Here is a 17,065-nt window from a genome sequence, read left to right as displayed (position 1 = left end):
ACTAACACACTCACTAACACACTCACTCACTCACTCACTCACTCACTCACTCACTCACTCACTCACTAACACATTCACTCACTCATTCACTCACTTACTCACTCACTCACTCACTCACTCACTAACACACTCACTCACTAACACACTCACTCACTAACACACTCACTCACTCACTCACTCACTCAGTAACACACTCACTAACACACTCACTCACTCACTCACTAACACACTCACTCACTCACTCACTAACACACTCACTAACACACTCAATCACTCACTCACTCACTAACACACTCACTCTCTCAATCGCTCATAGACTCACTCACTAACACACTCACTCACTCACTCACTCACTTACTCACTCACTCACTCACTAACACACTCACTCATTCATTCACTCACTTACTCATTCACTCACTCACTCACTTACTCACTCACTCACTCACTCACTAACACACTCACTAACACTCACTCACTCACTCACTAACACACTCACTCACTCACTCACTCACTAACACACTCATTAACACACTCACTCACTCAATCGCTCACAGACTCACTCAACAACACACTCACTCACTCACTAACACACTCACTCACTCACTCACTAACACACTCACTCACTCACTCACTAAAACACTCACTAACACACTCACTCACTCACTCAGTCGCTCACAGACTCACTCACTAACACACTCACTCACTCACTCACTCAATAACACACTCACTCACTAACACACTCACTAATACACTCACTCGCTCACTCACTAACACACTCACTAACACACTCACTCCCACACTCACTCACACACTCACTCACTCACTCACTCACTCACTCACTCACTCACTAACACACTCACTAGCACATTCACTCACATGGTTCCACTCACTCACTCACTCACTCACTCAAAAACTCACTCACTAACACACTCACTGGCACACTCACTCACACGGTTCCACTCGCTCACACACTCACTCACTCACACACTCACTAACACACTCACTAACACACTCACTTACTCACTCACTCACTCACTAACACACTCACTAACACACTCACTCACTCAATCGCTCACAGACTCACTCACTAACACACTCAATCACTCACTAACACACTCACTCACTAACACACTCACTCACTCACTTACTCACTCACTCACTAATACACTCACTCACTCACTCACTAACACACTCACTCACTAACACACTCACTCACTCACTTACTCACTCACTAACACACTCACTCACTAACACACTCACTAACACACTCACTCACTCACTCACTCACTCACTAACACACTCACTAACACACTCACTCACTCACTAACACACTCACTAACACACTCACTCCCACACTCACTCACACGATTCCACTCACTCACACACTCACTCACTCACTAACACACTCACTAGCACACTCACACGGTTCCACTCACTCACTCAAAAACTCACTCACTAACACACTCACTAGCACACTCACTCACATGGTTCCACTCACTCACACAATTCCACTCACTAACACACTCACTCACTCACTAACACACTCACTAGCACACTCACTCACACGGTTCCACTCACTCACTCACTCAAAAACTCACTCACTAACACACTCACTAGCACACTCACTCACATGGTTCCACTCACTCACACAATTCCACTCACTCACACACTCACTCACTAACACACTCACTAGCACACTCACTCACACGGTTCCACTCACTCACTCAAAAACTCACTCACTAACACACTCACTAACACACTCACTCACTCACTCACTAACACACTCACTAACAAACTCACTCACTCACTAACACACTCACTCCCGTACTCACTCACACATTCCACTCACTCACACACTCACTCACTAACACACTCACTAGCACACTCACTCACACAGTTCCACTCACTCACTCAAAAACTCACTCACTAACACACTCACTAGCACACTCACTCACATGGTTCCACTCACTCACACACTCACTCACTCACTAACACACTCACTCACTCACTCACTCACACACTCACTCACTCACTCACTAACACACTCACTCCCACACTCAGTCACACGATTCCACTCACTCACACACTCACTCACTCACTCACTAGCATACTCACTCACACGATTCCACTCACTCACACACTCACACACTGACTCACTCACTCATTAACACACTCTCTAGCACACTCACTCACATGGTTCCACTCACTCACACACTCACTCACTCACTCACTAACACACTCACTCACTAACACACTCACTCACTCACTCACTCACTCACTAACACACTCACTCACTAACACACTCACTCCCACACTCACTCACACGATTCCACTCACTCACACACTCACTCACTAACACACTCACTAGCACACTCACTCACATGGTTCCACTCACTCACTCAAAAACTCACTCACTAACACATTCACTCACTCATTAACACACTCACTAACACACTCACTCACACGGTTCCCCTCACACACTCACTCACTCACACAGTTCCACTCACACAATCACTCACACACTCACTCACTCACTCACTCACTCACTCACTAACACACTCACTAGCACACTCACTCACACCGTTCCACTCACTCAAAAACTCACTCACTAACACATTCACTCACTCACTAACACACTCACTAACAAACTCACTCACATGGTTCCACTCACTCACTCACTCACTCACTCACACAGTTCCACTTACTCACACACTCACTCACTCACTCACACTCACTCACTCACTCACTCACTCACTCACTCACTCACTCACTCACACACACACTCACTCACACATTCACTCACTCACATGGTTCCACTCACTCACACACTCACTCACTCCCACACTCACTCACATGGTTGCACTCTCTCACTCAATCACTTAATCACTCACACTGTTCCACTCACTCACTCACTCATTCACTAACACACTCATTAACACACTCCCTCATTCACTCACACACTCACTCACTCACTTACTCACTAACACACTCACTCACTTACTAACACACTCACTCACTCACACAGTCACTCACTCACTCAGTCACTCACTCAATCACTCACACTGTTCCATTCACTCACTCCCACACTCACTCACACAATTCCACTCACACACTCACACACTCACACACTCACTCACTTACTAACACACTCACTCACTCACACAGTCACTCACTCACTCAGTCACTCACTCAATCACTCACACTGTTCCACTCACTCACTCCCACACTCACTCACACGATTCCACTCACACACTCACACACTCACTCACTCACTCACTCATTCACTAACACACTCACTAGCACACTCACTCACACCGTTCCACTCACTCAAAAACTCACTCACTAACACATTCACTCACTCACTAACACACTCACTAACAAACTCACTCACATGGTTCCACTCACTCACTCACACAGTTCCACTCACTCACTCAGACACTCACTCACTCACTCACTCACTCACTCACTCACACATTCACTCACTCACATGGTTCCACTCACTCACACACTCACTCACTCCCACACTCACTCACATGGTTGCACTCGCTCACTCACTCACTCAATCACTCACACTGTTCCACTCACTCACATGGTTTCACTCACTCACTCACTCATTCACTAACACACTCAATAACACATTCACTAACACACTCACTCACTCACTCAATCACTAACTAACACACTCACTAACACACTCACTCATTCACTCACACACTCACTCACTCACTTACTCACTAACACACTCACTCACTTACTAACACACTCACTCAGTCACTCACTCAATCACTCACACTGTTCCACTCACTCACTCACTCACTAACACACGCACTCACTTACCAACACACTCTCTCACTCACACACTCACTCACTCACTCAATCACTCACACTGTTCCACTCACTCACACGGTTTCACTCACTCACTCACTCACTCACTCACTCACTCACTCACTCACTCATTAACACACTCACTCACTCACTCACTCACTCACTCAATCACTCACACTGTTCCACTCACTCACATGGTTCCACTCACTCACTCACTAACACACTCATTAACACATTCACTAACACACTCACTCACTCACTAAATAACACACTCACTCACTCATTAACACACTCACTCACTCACTCACTCACACTGTTCCACTCACTCACACACTCACTCACTCAATCTTTCACATTTTGTTATTTTTTGTTTGACAAAATTATAGTTAGGATTAAAAATGGAAGTTCTGGAGTCCTCATGAAGATGTAGGAGATGCTGCAGTGAAAGTTACAGTAAGAGAGAGGTATAAGGGTTTTAACACCAACTTTTCATGTTGGATAACTTTTTATTTTTATTTATTTCTGTCAACCCAATTTTATTTTCTAATGTTATTCTGGTTTCTAAATGAATTTGCGTTGCCTTTTGAGATATAAAATATATACATTATTATTATTGTTATTATTATTATTCCCCTAACAATTCCTACACATATATTTGGTCCAATGTGTTTTTCCGCTTAGTAGCAGTGGTCATTTGCATTTGGGTCAATATTAGCTCTGGGAGACAAAATTCAGTTCAGTTCAGTTCAGTTCACTTTATTTCAAACATATACATTCACCAACATTTCATAAAAATCATTCCACGCAATTGTTTGAAAAGGAGTAGGGAGAAGTGTATACTTATTTAGCCCTACCCCCTCAGGTTTACATCCTCATCATCAAAATGTAAACAAAACAGTTACAATGCCTTCAACCCTCCCCCCCCCCCCCCCCCCAAAAAAGCAATAATAATAAATAAATTAAATTCTCATGTTCAACTAGAACTATATTTAGATTTTCTAATTTGTAGAAGAGATTAAAATTCAAACCCTATGAGGTCACTCTAGTCCTGGTTGAGCCTGATTATTCCTCTCTAAATGAAAAAGCTCTCCTTGTTTTTGCTATAATTCCCTTCTTGAAATGTATGCAGACCTAAACGGTTGCAAACTGTTTTATTATGGGATGAGCTTTCTGTAATGAAATGAAAACCATTGCAATATCGCTCATTTAATGTCCTCGGCATTTTGCTCCTGATGCAGCGTCTTTTGTTGATTAGTAAAGCAACCTCTCCTGTCTTTTATAAGGGAAACCCGTGCATCAGTGCTGCTTTGGTTGGTAGAAACATGGACACATTTATAAGCATTAAGCTGTGCTAGCTTTACAAATCAGATAAAATAGTCAGTCAGGTTTCAAGTAATTCTTTTATTCCTTCAATATTTTAAACATTTATTATTCAGCAATCCAAATGAACCATCATACCGAGTTTGCAGATCTTTTTGTATGGCATGTTATGCTACTCACTGTGCAAGAGGCCAGGTCTGCCAGTAGTGACAGGGTTTTATTGAGAGTAAAATTTAGATCGACCCAGGAAGTGAGTGTTTGTGTGCTTAGCTGGCACCTGGCAATATTTGTGAAAGAGGTGCAATGAAAGTGTGTGTGTGTGTGTGTGTGTGTGTGTGTGTGTGTGTGTGTGTGCGTGTGTGTGTGTGTGTGTGTGTGTGTGTGTGTGTGTGTGTGTGTGTGTATGTGTGTGTATGTGTGTGCGTGCGTGCGTGCGTGTGTGTGTGTGTGTGTGTGTGTGTGTGTGTGTGTGTGTGTGTGTGTGTGTGTGTGTGTGTGCGAATGGAGGGAGGGAGGGAGAGTTCTATCTGAAGCAGACTAGCTGTCCCCAAAGCAGTGTCAAATGAGTGTGTGTGTGTGTGTGTGTGTGTGTGTGTGTGTGTGTGTGTGTGTGTGTGTGTGTGTGTGTGTGTGTGTGTGTGTGTGTGTGTGTGTGTGTGTGTGTGCGTGTGTGTGTGTGTGTGTGTGTGTGTGTGTGTGTGTGTGTGTGTGTGTGTGTGTGTGTGTTTGTATGTGTATGTGTGTGTGTGTGTATGTGTGTGCGTGCGTGTGCGTGTGCGTGTGTGTGTGTGTGTGTGTGTGTGTGTGTGTGTGTGTGTGTGTGTGTGTGTGTGTGTGTGTGCGAATGGAGGGAGGGAGGGAGAGTTCTTTCTGAAGCAGACTAGCTGTCCCCAAAGCAGTGTCAAATGAGTGTGTGTGTGTGTGTGTGTGTGTGTGTGTGTGTGTGTGTGTGTGTGTGTGTGTGTGTGTGTGTGTGTGTGTGTGTGTGTGTGTGTGTGTGTGTGTGTGTGTGTGTGTGCTGCAGCTGTGCGCTCTACTTTCTGTGAGTACAAAGCGGAGGGAATGAAGCGGAGCGATGCGTAATTAGGCCACAATTTGAACTCTCTTAGTTCCTCCCTGAGAGGGAGCACGGGGTCATGCCAGCTATTATAAATTGAGCCGGGCTGTATGCGTTGGTGTGTATGTATAGATGACGAAATGTGTAAATCTGTGAGCCCACTTGTGTATGCATCAGAGAGATATAGGAGGAAGAGGGTAGGTCTATACTGACCGGATAAAAATATACTGTTAAATATAGCGTTTTCAGGTCGTCCTAATGTCTCACTGGTTTAAGGTGAATAACTCCTGAGTTATACTCTAATTTCAACACGTAACGGTTATGCTACAGCACACCACATGCTGTGTACCAAAAGGAACTGTTATACTTGGGTCAAGGTTCTATTAGATAAGCTGAATAAGAGAAGTGAGGTAATATTTACAAACTCAAAACAGAAACAAGTCTATGAAGTTTAGAAAATAATGTGCACATGCACAACATGTTTGTCTTTCTATACTTGTGGGGACCTGTCATTGACTTCCATTTATTTTAGTGATGGCATTATGCCTAACTCTAACCCCTAACCAGAACTGTTACTGATCAATTCCTAACCTTAACCTTTAATAAAAGTTAATTCACGATACTCCTCTAACCAAGTATTAGTTATTTTCACTGTGGGGACCAGCCAAGTGTCCACATTTCTAATGTCCTCACATTACAGGTTAAACATAAAAAAATGTCCCCACAATGCTGTACATACAAAGTAGACTCACACACCCATTCATGCACACACACACACACACACAAACAATTCTTAAGAATGGAACCTACTAAAAGAAAACAAAAGAAAGTTAAACAACTCATTGGAATATAATATCCCCTACAGCAAACGGACACCAGGACGGATCCGCGGCGGACCTATCATAGCCTCCGGAATGGATCAGCAAAACAGTTCCGCAGCGGGGTCACTTTAAGCGCTGTGTGGAGTCCGGAACGGATCCAGGTCATGGATCCAGATAGGGTCCGGACCGGATCCGTGCCGGATGTAGTCAGATCCAGTCTAGTCCTGAGCGGATTTGTTTCACATCCAGACTGGGTCCGTCATTGATGTAGATCATTTCTCTTCACCCCCACCCCCCAGGCCACCTATTTGTAGCCATATATATAAATTTTTACTGGAAATGCAATATCATTAAAATATAATACCCATTACTAGCCATGGGGGAAATACGGTTACCGCAGCACCAGCATGATAAGTAGCACATTTGGAAAAAAAAAATTAGTACATAAGTTACCGTCTGGGAAAAATAACACCAAACTATTCAAGATTCAAACATGTATTCACATGTAGGTACATGTCAATGCAATTTCCATTAAAACAAACAAAACAAAAAAATACAACTGAATGAATGAATGATAATATAATTATAAACAGGGGAGAAAACTATGTGGAAGGGAAAAAAAACTAATACTTCAACAGAAAACAATTAGGGAAACCAAAGTCAAAACTGATGGGATCCTAACAGTTACAAATTTTTACATCGTTATCCCGTGTCATGCTCGCATACCTGATTTGACCATAGCCATTTTTTGGCTATGGTTAAAAATTACAACCGGAACATTCAGCGTGCAAAAGAGGTAGAAACAATTGCAAATAATAGCAGCAGCAGGAGTGAATACAACATAGTTCCATATACTGAGTAAATGAGCAAATCAAGACATGAACCTTACGGCAGTTGCGTAAAGCCGAGATATCAGCAGGATTATTACTCGATCCAGTGTGCAAACACAATAGCAGTAGGGTTGGGCATCGTTTGATTTTGAACGATTCTGATTCCAATTCCTCATTTCGATTCTTTGAAGACATGACATGCTTTACATGAGCCAGCTAACCGCAGGTCCTACTTGATGAAATAATCTTAACTTCAACATGAATTTTAATTCTATGAACAACAACATCACCTTAATTTAGACAAAAACATGTTTTGGAGAAAAAAAGAAAAAGACTTGCAGCACAACCAGTGTGTTTGTTTCTGACCACAACCAAAGTCTGGAAGAATCCTCTGGGATGAGAGGCTAAATGTCTCCAACATATCCAGAAACGTCCAGCTGCTTTCAGCTAAAACTCTCAGGATGATCATGTCCAGGATGACTGAGAACTACACCTCCATGCTGCAGCAGCTTCAGTCAGAACAGAACGTGAAACTTAAATGTAGCTGCTGTCAGTAACAATCTAACAGATTTTAAACATTAAAACTCTCAACAGAAATAGTTCAGAAAGGAAATTAAAAATGTCATTTATTATTATTATAATTATTTATTGTGGCAGAAGCTGGTGTGGTCCACCACAGAGAAGCTGCTCTAGCATGATGACTTTAATACAGGTTATTGTTCAGCCTTCTGACGCTTACGTGTCTGACTGCTGACGCTCCGTGTGTGTTTTTATTTCTGCAGTGAGACAAACTCACCTCACACCGTCCAGAGTTTGTTCTTTAAAGCTTCTATTAAATCCACCGTGTTGACGTATTTAACAAGTTTCCTCTAAGCTGCAGGAGTTAAAGTTTACATTACGGAGTAAAAGTTCGGCAGACGCGTTTGTTTATATTTGGCCGCTGCGTGCGGGGTGGGGGCAGGGAGGGGGGACTCGGTGCTGCACACAGACAGCTGATGTGATCAGCTCTGAAAAGCCTTGATCACAATTTGCAGATCACGTTTATTTTTCATGGAGATCGGCCGCGGATTCCTCTTCCGTCGGCCCACCAGGAATTGAAACTAAGAATCGAAATAAAAAAATGTTGAGCAATTCCGGGAAAAATGAACAGCTGGAACTGGTTCTAATCGATGCTCGATTCTCGATGCCCAACCCTAAATTCCAATGTGCAAGTTTTGCTCATAGTTAGACGAGAGTCCAGTACATAGATTACTCTCAGGATTGTAAACAGTTCTTTGGTTGTGGTTTCCTGGAAGCAGAGATGATTTTGCATGGATGATTTTAAAATGAGAGCTCTAATTAAGTTCCTAAAATGATGCATTGTCGTCAGCTGGTTGAGCCTCTTGCAACTCAGGACGTCTTCTTGCGACGCCTCTATCTGCAGCCAAGTTGAACCAGCGGATCGCAGTTTCTGTGCAAGCATGGCCAACTGGATTTCTTCGTACAGAACCTGCAAACAAAACGGATTATTTTTACGACTCTAACATAGGACACCCGGCTCTGTCTGGTTTTTGCCAACTATTCCCTGCCAAAGTCTAATTTATCTAGTCTGTTCTCAAAAATTTAAATCTATACTCACACAGGAGCAAGCTCTTTGTTGTCATCTGGCTGAACAGCTTCTTCCCATTGACACCTTTCCAGTTTATCCGCTTTCTGACATCATCATGGAATATGTGGTGGGCCAGGACATTCCATGTTACACGTTTGATGTCATGGTCCCCGATCACAGCCAGACAGGAAGTCTAAAAAAGAATACAATGGAAAAGAGTATCACCATCTTGTATGTACTAAGAAAAGAACAACAAATTAGTTATGTGGAAGAGAAAGCTCACCAATCTCTGTTTCAAATGAACATTTGCTGGATCTTTGAGCCAGCACTCAAAACTGTCAACTTCCTCCATCGTACTCAGTGGAAACTGGACAGGGATCTGCGTTTCAGTTTCAGGGGCAGGTGTGTTTTCCTTGCTCAGCAAGCTATAGAGCATCACAAAACCCTGCTTCATGTCGCTTTTCAGTGACTATCATTTGGAACAGACTCAGTTGTCTGGCTGTTGGGAAGAATTTCAGAAAATTAAAGTCATTCACAGGAATCCCTAACTAAACATTTTTTAATTAAAAAAATGACTCTGAACTCACCCCAAAGGTCTGTCATCATTTCTCGGTCGGTGGCTGGTTGCACTTCATTGAAGTTGCTCGAGATGGGTGTTGGCCTCTGACTGATTGCCTGGGTTGGTTCAGAAGGACATCTACCGTCTATCGGCAACAATGGAGTTGTTGAGGGGAACAGAGCTTTGCCGCAACGTGGCATAGAGTTGGGCAGTGGTGTGACAGAAGAAGCAATTGGACGTTCACCGTCCAAAAACACTGGTGAAGTTAGTTAGGCGTACAGAGTCATAGGGCTGGGTGGTGGTGGGACAGAAGGAGCCACAGACTTTTGTGAGGGTTTTGGTCGACCCCTGAATTTCTTGGGAGGATGATTTTTTTCTTCGCTGTCATCTGTGTCACCCAACCGATGACCAGTCATTTTAAAGGAGAAACAACAAAAGAAACAGTTGTTAGTCATTGGCATAAGCTTTTGTCATTGTGCCAAAGGTAACAGCTTTCTTCAGTTTTTTCAGAGTTGAATGTGTAAAATTGAATTTTACAGAATCAAAATAGCTTACAATGCCTTTGGCTGTCGTTTGGGTCAATCATCATCATCTTCCTCTTCTGTCTGCAAATCTGATGTGGTTGTCCACTTAGTGTTCTTTTGAATGAGGACAGAATACCAAAATAGTGGTACTGTCCACCCGCCCTTACCATAATGGGGTATTTGGTTCCAGTCTTACAGTTTTTTTTTTTTGATTGCTAAAACACGTTTTTCAAAACTGTACGTTTCTTCCAAAACTGCACACACAAAACCCCAAACATAACACACAAATTCCTAAACCGTGGCTTCCCTTTGCAACAAAACCCTGCCATCACATATCGTAACATGTTCCCAAAATGGAACACGTGTTTTAATTTGGTAAACACAGCCACATTTTCACATGACACACACATACCATTCATTGCTTAAACACAAGTAGCCTTTGGGTGAACACTACCAAGCATGGAAAGAACACTGAAGAGCAAAACTGAAAACACAATTGTCTAAATGGAACACAATGAATTACACACTGAATGTATGACAGTGCCCACTTTTCTCTGAGACAAACATTAGACATCACACACATTTTGAGACAAAACATTTTATTTTTACAGTCCCCCCCCCCCCCCCCCCCCGCCCACACACACACACACACATACATTTTGAGACAAAACATTTTATTTTTAACCACCCGCACCCTCTCTCCCATTCAAGCATAATATGGGGCATCATGCCGCTGGTCTCTGTCTGGCCAGAGGGCCTCATCAACATCACAGGCGATGTCCTCCTGGTCCGAACAGCACTGGAAATATCGCCTCGAGTGCCTCATGAAGCCCTGACAGGCCTCAAAGGCCACATCTCTACAAGCCTCCTCCATGGCTTTAAGCAGTGGGACCTGGCTTTGTGGATTCCTTCCGTACACCTTCCACCTCCAGGCTGAGAAAAACTCCTCACTGGGATTGAGGAAGGGGGAATAAGTTGGAAGGTATAAAATGGAAAACCGTGGGTGGTCCTGAAACCACTCATACACCTGGGTAGCCTTATGGAAACTTACGTTTATGCTGCAGTCCCTGATTGCAAATTGCTCACCAGACATGAAAGTTCAGAGATTTGAATATTTGTGTGTTATTGATTGAAGCTTTGAGAATTTATGTGAGATGTGTGTAAACCTGAAAATTGTGTGCTGTGTTTTGACAGCAAGGTAATGTGAAATTGACATCAGAGTGTACAGGAGGAAAATCAGAGTTCTAATATGATAAGGAAATCTTAAGTAGTGATAAATTGAGTCAAGCGATTAGGAACAGAAGTAGAGGTTGTGAAAATTGTGCCTCATTTTTGCTTTTTGAGTTTTAGCAATCGAAAAAAAAACTGTAAGCAGTGTCCGTCCATCCTTGGGAAGCTCAGGATGACTTTTCCGAAGTATGGCCAGAAGTGCTGTCAAAGCAACCAAAGAAATGCTGAAGTGTACACTCCAGTTTGCAATGCTCTCAGCTAGTGAAAATGGTTCAAAAACTTCCTCATCAGAATGTTCCGAATTAGATGACTGACCAAACCCATCGTAGTCGACAACCACAACTGTCTCTGATAGGTCTCCATGTACTTCCATGCTATCTTCAGCAACAAACACCACAGGTTCTGGGGTAGCAGAACCTGAATTTGAAGAGCAACTTGAACCTTCAAGAAAGTTACCACAGTCAGGTTGGGGGTCATTGTGTGACAGGAAGGCTTTCAACTCTGCTGTGTGTTCCCTGCACTGTGTGAATCGTTTTGCCAAATCTATGCGGTTCCTCCGTCTTAAAGTGGATTTGCTTACTGGTCCAGTTTTTCGATTCATCTACAGGGAATAAAAAACACAAATGCAGATCTCAAAAACATTGTGTGGTAAAGTCTATACTCAACATAACAAAAAGCTTATGCTACCACATTTCAAAAGTTATGTAATTCAACATAATTGTTTTTACAGTGAAAATAATATTAACATTGTGTGTGTGTACACACACACATACATATACATTTATATATATTTATACATACATATATATATATATATGTATGTATGTATGTATGTATGTATATATATATATGTATGTATGTATATATATATATATATATATATATATATATATATATATATATATATATATATGTATGTGTGTATATATATATATATATATATACACACACACACACACACACACACATATATAACACACACACACCTAACAAAGTTATGAAAAATATGTTCTGGATGCTTGAGCTTTAATTGTATTCAAGTATTCACAATTTCATATTTGATAATGAATGCATTTAACATTGTTCTATTGTTGGGAGGTAAAGTCTGTAAAATTGACTTAAACACTCTTTTACAAGTGTGCCTGTGCCGCATACAATAAAGATGTTTCCACTAGGACTCTTGTTTATGAGAAGTGCAGCCATTTTGAAACTGAACTCCCAGAACAATACCTCACCCCCACTCAAGCCGAAACCACCCCTCACCCCCTGACCCCTTTCAATGGAACTGCGGCCTAGTGTTGCCTACTGTCCTTAACTCCCATCTTCCTTTGACGTATGAAAGTTATCCAACCACCGCATTAACTTTGACCATAGGCCTTTCTAAAACTGGTAAAGCTACAAACGCAAACATATTACAATGCAACAAAAATGCATCCATTATACAGTTTAGCACTTTGAGATTACTTCTGTAATGCAAAGCGCATTATAAATAAAATGTATTATTATTATTAGTTTATCTTTGCATGAAAATCGGAGGACAACGTTAGTATTCTTTGGCATGGTTTCCATTGTTTACATGTACGCCGATATTTTAAACAAAAGGCCCACACATTTATGTAACGTGATACATCCCAGAAACTTTTTTGGAGTTATTACCATGAGGGGTGCTTTAAACTATGTAAAACATATTCTATAATGTGTTAAACCGAACAATTGGCTAGGGCTAAGCTACATTTGAGCTAGCTCGGTAGCTAACGTCGCTGGGCCACGCGTCGTCTTTATCATGCTGGATACACCCTACAATGGGGGATACTTCTCAGACAGTTATCTAGTTAATATTATGCTGGATTTTTTTAGATAATGTAAAATCTTTGGTGAACTGTAGTTTGGACTGAATGTGAGTTACATTGCAGGCTTCACTAGCTAGCAGGCTTAACTGGGCCACGAGGTCTTTATCAACAAGCCAGAGATAACATTGCTAAATAAGAATATAAACTGCTCTACAGTATGTTGATACATTTCATCTGCAGAAACAAAGTACATTTGAAGAGTTTTAGCAACTACTCACTGTACAAGATGGGTTCTGTCACTGGGATCCAATGGGAAAACAACAACGACGAAGCACGACCTATATCCACGCAAGCTCCGCTGTGGGTCCAGATTTTGTTGGGAGTGGGGCCGGAGGTGGGGGGGACCTATAGGCGGAGCAGGGGCGGAACTGAGGACTGTCAGGCTGGTTCTGTTCTGGGGACAACTGTGGAACCACTGGAGGAGATAATGGACAACCCTAAGCATTCACTTCACAAGACTGTCTGACAACGGAAGACTGTGTTCAGTCAGAGGCTTCTTCAGTTTCGCTGCAACACTGACCGCTACTGGAGATCCTTCCTGCAAACAGCCATTGTAATATACAATAACTCTTTGATGACTTGATTATTATTATTATTCTGAACTACTACCGCAATCAATTTCCCTCTGGGATTAATAAAGTATTTTTGAATTTGAATTTGAAGGGCGGAGGTGAGAAATCCGTGTCCGACGTGCGGATCTGCGGCAGCTTTGTGACGAGTCAGGATTCAATTTGGGAGGAGGGGCGAACCCGTTGGCGGATCACGCGGACCTGAGGCGGTTGAAGGCAGATCTGCGCCGGAATCCTTTGCTGTCTGGGATATTATTAATAAGTATGTTTTTATGCTCAATAATGTTATGGGGGAAAAACTTTATGCACATAGACGGAGATCCTGCAGGGACAGGGGTCTCCCCCTTATCCCCCCAGGATCTCCACCTATGTGCAGGACTAAAACAAGAGACAGAAGGACATTTTGTCATTAACAGTGGTTTATTATAGTCCAACAAATAGCTGAGATGCTAGCCTAGAGATCTAGATGGACAGTAGCAGAAGCAAAATGATTTTGCTCTGCGTATCGCTATAGCCATGCTCCATTGGAACCTTCACAACCTTGGCCTGTCTAGTGGCGAGCCCATCACAGAGCTCTATCAATTTAGTGGGCGGCATGATCCGACGGAGCATGAAAGGGCTTTGGCATCAAATGTGGACTACTTAGACTTGGGTTTTTCTTTGAGGCAAGAGGAGACAGAGGTACTGAAGTCTCTTATTTAGAAAATGGATGAATGTGCATCTTCCTCAACAGCGTAGAGGTGGAAAGTAACAAATTACATCTAGTGTTATCGTAATTGAGTAGCTTTTTGTGCATTTATTCTTTTTAAGTCGTTTTAAAATCTGTAGTTTTACTTTTACTTGAGTACATGTTTTAAAAGAATTGTACTTTGCTACATTTTCAATGTAGCTTTACATCTCATCCCTAAGCAGTTTCAGTCTAGGTCACACCTTCCTGCATCTGATCAACACAACAACTCCCTCTCAATAGAGGCCAACAATTCATCAAGGGGTAGAGAGGAGCGCTACCCAGAGTAGTTTCTGCTCATTAAATAACAATAGACAGCTACAGCTTATAAGCTGAACGCTCCCATATTCCAGTTAGAACTGGCAAAACTCCTCGGATGAGAAGTGAAACGTCTTCAAGAAACCAAGGAAGCCCAGTTGCCTTCATCTGAACCCTTTTGGATTATAATGAGGACGTTAAACAGCCACACTTGTCCCGCAGTTTTGCTCAAAAACATCAGTCCAGTCCCTCTGATGCACTCGCTGTTTACCCCCTCTTTCCCTCCCTCTTCTGTTGGTTGAAACCCGCACCGTCGCCCACCGATGTTACATCATCAGTATTCTGCTTAGTTCGGTAGCCGGACTAGGTTTCGTGTTTGAAATATGTTTCAACTGCTCCTCACGACAGCGGCCAAAGAACATTTAGCGCTCATAACAAGCTGATTCCCAGCATGTTCTGCTCATAAAACCAAAAACCTGCAGCCTCTGTGAGTTTAAACATCTTGTTTATGCAAATCAACACTTAAAAGTGGAGCTAAATCAGTTGTAAACATTATGTTCTCCATACCTGTGTGTGTGTGTGAACTCAGAAGTTGATTCTTGATGCCACAGATATATGATTTAGCTTGTTTCTTTGTTTTACCCAAGAATAAAAGATTAAATAATTACAAAAGCAGTTTGTTGGAGATTTTAATGTGTTACTGTCTTAAATGTTCCTTTTTAAGTAATCACGTGTTAATCTTATGATTGTGAAGTAAGCCACAGGGCTTTCTCCTTCTCTCTCTTACCCGGCTTTCCACAAGAACCGTCAGCAGCACGTTACTGCAGCAGCACGTCATAGCTGCTGACAGGAACCGCTGTGGTCAACAGAACCTTTTCCACTGGAGCTGTCAGCAGCGCGAGTCGGCCGCGTCTCAGGAGCAGCATGTCGCGGCCTTTACGCGCCGGTTCTATTTTCTACGCGCGACGCCTCTGAAACGGGTCAATTTCGACATTTTTGGGGAAGGAAAGACAGGAAATCGGACGCGGAAATGGAGAGAAGCTCTCGAGATTTTCAGAATAAAGAACGTACTGCCTTCCGGTTGCTTTACTTTTAAAAAAGGTTACTAACTGTGCGTCCCCGTGAGAAGTTATCACCTAGCTAGCGGTCTCCTTTGTTTTTCAGGTCCGTATTGGCGATTATAAAACGGACAGAACATAAAACACAAACCATGTTGTAATTTTCTCCTGCTTGTTGTTGTGTTTACTGACGAAGTCACTCGTGTGACTTCGTGCTCTGTCGGTGACAGCTGCTCCCCTGCTGCTTCGCGTCTCGTGGGAAGAGCCAAGCAGCAGCTTACGCGAGCAAGACGTGCTGCTGCAGTAACGTGCTGCTGACAGCTCATGTGGAAACCCGGGGTTAAGGTTGGTTTATGCTTGACGCGTCCGTGAGGTCCGCACAGCTCCGCGCGGCGAAATTGTGTCATTTTAACAACCACGCCTCCGCACTGCCCAAAATTTCTGCACAGCGCACCTAGGAAATTTTCGAACACGCGGACGGTCAGACGCGGAAAAACATAGCGGACCGGCAAGAACTAGTATGGCAGAGGTCCGTAAATACAGACATTTGTATGATTCAGCTCTCAAAGATCACCGTGATCAACATGTTAATAATTTTTGGAGAGAAATAGCTCGCACTGTCGGAAAAGACGAGGACGCTGTTAAAAGTTGGAATGCCATGTTGTAAACAGTAATTTCTACTTCTACTATGGTGTAGTGTTGGATGCATGCTGTAGAGCTCCATGCTGCCCCCAACAGTTTGGGAGAATATTGGCTCACCGCAGAGACGAGCCACATGAACCATAAACGCTGCAAATTGTGAAGCGCGTTCCATCCGCGAGCCGCATCACCAAGCGGAAAGTGAATGCG

The 17,065-nt window shown here is 42.8% G+C and overlaps 2 long non-coding RNA genes across 2 annotated transcripts; both read right to left on the bottom strand.

Moving 5' to 3' along the window:
* Window positions 1-7,448: 7,448 nt before the first annotated feature.
* On the bottom strand, window positions 7,449-10,407 carry LOC139071670 (uncharacterized). Its single transcript, XR_011521499.1, has 3 exons — window positions 10,029-10,407; window positions 9,472-9,940; window positions 7,449-9,342 (listed from the first exon to the last, which is right to left on the bottom strand). It is a non-coding gene; the product is annotated as an uncharacterized lncRNA (long non-coding RNA).
* A 774-nt stretch (window positions 10,408-11,181) lies between these two features.
* LOC139071671 (uncharacterized) lies at window positions 11,182-14,151 on the bottom strand. Its single transcript, XR_011521500.1, has 2 exons — window positions 13,823-14,151; window positions 11,182-12,355 (listed from the first exon to the last, which is right to left on the bottom strand). It is a non-coding gene; the product is annotated as an uncharacterized lncRNA (long non-coding RNA).
* Between the last annotated feature and the right edge of the window lie 2,914 nt (window positions 14,152-17,065).

This window comes from Nothobranchius furzeri, chromosome 9, assembly GCF_043380555.1.
Source record: "Nothobranchius furzeri strain GRZ-AD chromosome 9, NfurGRZ-RIMD1, whole genome shotgun sequence".
NCBI lineage: Eukaryota > Metazoa > Chordata > Actinopteri > Cyprinodontiformes > Nothobranchiidae > Nothobranchius > Nothobranchius furzeri.
Note: the sequence above shows the minus strand (reverse complement) of the source record. Positions and strands in the feature narration are given on the sequence as shown.